The sequence below is a fragment of the Nematolebias whitei genome, chromosome 22 (assembly GCF_014905685.2).
Source record: "Nematolebias whitei isolate Nwh7 chromosome 22, NemWhi1, whole genome shotgun sequence".
NCBI lineage: Eukaryota > Metazoa > Chordata > Actinopteri > Cyprinodontiformes > Rivulidae > Nematolebias > Nematolebias whitei.
In genome coordinates, this window is record NC_056519.1 from 28,132,943 (window position 1) to 28,135,306 (window position 2,364).

General features: G+C 40.3%; 1 long non-coding RNA gene across 1 annotated transcript; it reads left to right on the plus strand.

Moving 5' to 3' along the window:
- The first annotated feature begins 49 nt into the window (after positions 1-49).
- LOC119428048 lies at positions 50-2,077 on the plus strand. The gene is made up of 3 exons (XR_005187684.1): positions 50-75; positions 157-200; positions 2,022-2,077. It is a non-coding gene; the product is annotated as an uncharacterized LOC119428048 (long non-coding RNA).
- Positions 2,078-2,364: the final 287 nt, after the last annotated feature.

Sequence of the window (2,364 nt, forward strand, 5' to 3'; positions counted from 1 at the left end):
ATTTAACTATTTTCCTTCTTAGTCTTCAGACACAAAAACCAACATCAACAAGACAGCAACAACAGAGATTACCACGTAATGTTCACAAAAACATATCACTTATCTAGTGTTTATAGTTTTCTGTAACAGTTCTCTAAGTGCTATGAGTTTTCACAGGACTTCCACAAAAGGGGACTTGAACTTCACCAGAAGTAACTCAGGTAAAACTTCTCCTGCTCTCACCTGAACACCCCCAGAGGTTACACTTTCTTTCCGTAAAAACAGCATGCAGATCACTGACGGTTAAAGAAACCTGCAGATGTAATAATCCACCTCGTGTTTTGAAAAAAATGAAGCCATAAGACCTCAGTTAAAGTGGATTGCCAGGATGTATTTTTGAAACCAGGATATCAGTACTAAGGAAACCCTGCTTACTCCTCTGCACATGGTCATGGTGGCACAAGAGCTTCTTTAAAGCATGAAATGAGTAATTTTGGATAAATGTGGTATCAGCCGGATCAGCCACACATGTCCGTTCTCGGGGGGGGGGGGGGGGGGGTAGACAAAGCTTTTTCCTTAGTTTACCCATGTAGAAAATAGACAGTCGGCCTGCTTTCAAGGCCAAACGGGGGAGTCACATTCATATACGCCACAATTGTTGATTTTCTTCAGGTAGACTGTTTTTTTTCTTGTCAGCCTTGAGTCCTGCTGGTACTTTCAAGATCCAAAATGGCCAAATTTATGGGCATTCTACTGATCCGTGCTACGAGCCTCATTCAAAGTCGTCTCCAACATGCTGGCGAGTCCTAAAGGCCGCAGGTGGCCTGCAATTCTCACAAATTGCTTCTATCTTATGGTTTAGCTCGTAAATCAGCTGATTTTGAGTACACGTAGCATCAATCAAACCTTCACACAGACTTGGCAGTTTTGTCATGGCCGAAACTTCTGCCAATGTCTTCTTCAAAAGCTGATAACAGGAATCTGCCAATGCCAAAAAGCACCAGTATGTAGTGAGATAGGTCGGTTAGCTTCATTAGCTTCGGAGCTCCACTACACGTTATAATATCTGGACTAGTTCAAGTACCTGATATTTTACTTAATTTAAACGGGTTCTCTCTTTTTCGAGCTACTTGACATATGTGACAGAGATCAGTGACGTGAGACGTTAATTTTCTTTGACCCATCAAAATGAATGCGGTCATTTATTAACAGAATCAAAGTTTAACATCAAACATTGTACACGTGATTATTCTGATTGTACGCAATAACAAGCTTAATTAGCAAGCTTTACAATTAGGAAACCATACGGCCATGGTTTCCAGCTTTACAACAGACATTTCTGAAAATATCTGGATTAATTACTGGCAGATAGAAGAGTTTTAAAGATGGGAAATGAGGTTTAAATGGAGAGAGATGGGTGAGGGAATTTGTCTGTTATAACCAGAACAACACTCTCCTTTGGACCCAGCTTATCCCACGGTACACTTTGGTTGAGATCGACTCTTTACCTTTGCAGATGATAGTTCGGCCTCGGTGTAGAGTTCTCTTTCAACGCTTTCCAGCGTCTCCGTAAGGATAGCAGAGAACCGTTCGGAGTAGTGAGATCATCCCAGAACAGACTTCTTCATTGTTCCTCTGAACTTCTCTCGTTCAGGGACTTCTCGTTCGAGGTCCTCCCTGGAACGTTGTTCAGCTTAGTTCCCGTTGTTCTCCAGCAAACAGATTCTGAGGCCTAAAACAGTCAGTGGTTTTGTGCAGAGGGAGGTGAGCCATGCAGCCTTCATTTCAACAGCAAAGATTCTGGTTCCAAAAATACAACATGGCAACTCCTATAAATCTGGATATTTGGGCTTCAACGTTGAAAAATGGGAGGAGTCAGAGACACCTGTTGGTCAAAGCATGCTTTTGTCAATTTACATTTTTAAAGATTATAAGCAGAGGGAAATTTCAAATCCCAACATAGACATATATTTAAAATTGATTTAGACAACTTTAATTCAAATGTTAATATTTAATCTTGAAATGTGATTGTGTTGGAGTAGACATCAAACAAGGAGATGGACATGCTGGGATGACACCTGCTCCCACCAGTGAAAAGGTAAAACACTTATAATTCAGAATCATTGGACATCCAACTCATTTCTACATAGGAATTAAGAACATTGAAGAAAAGTATCTTGATGCATGCTCAATAATCCAGGTAGAAAAATCCAAAAAAGTTCAATCTGGTCCTCTGGACATTCAAAAAAAAAAAAAAAAAGCAAAACAAAGCAAAAAAAATTCTAGAAACGTTTCGTCTCTCATCCAAGAGACTTCCTCAGTCTGAGGTGCTGTTTTCAGCTCAGTCTCTTAAATAGCACCTTCTTAGAGTGGATCAACCAGTTT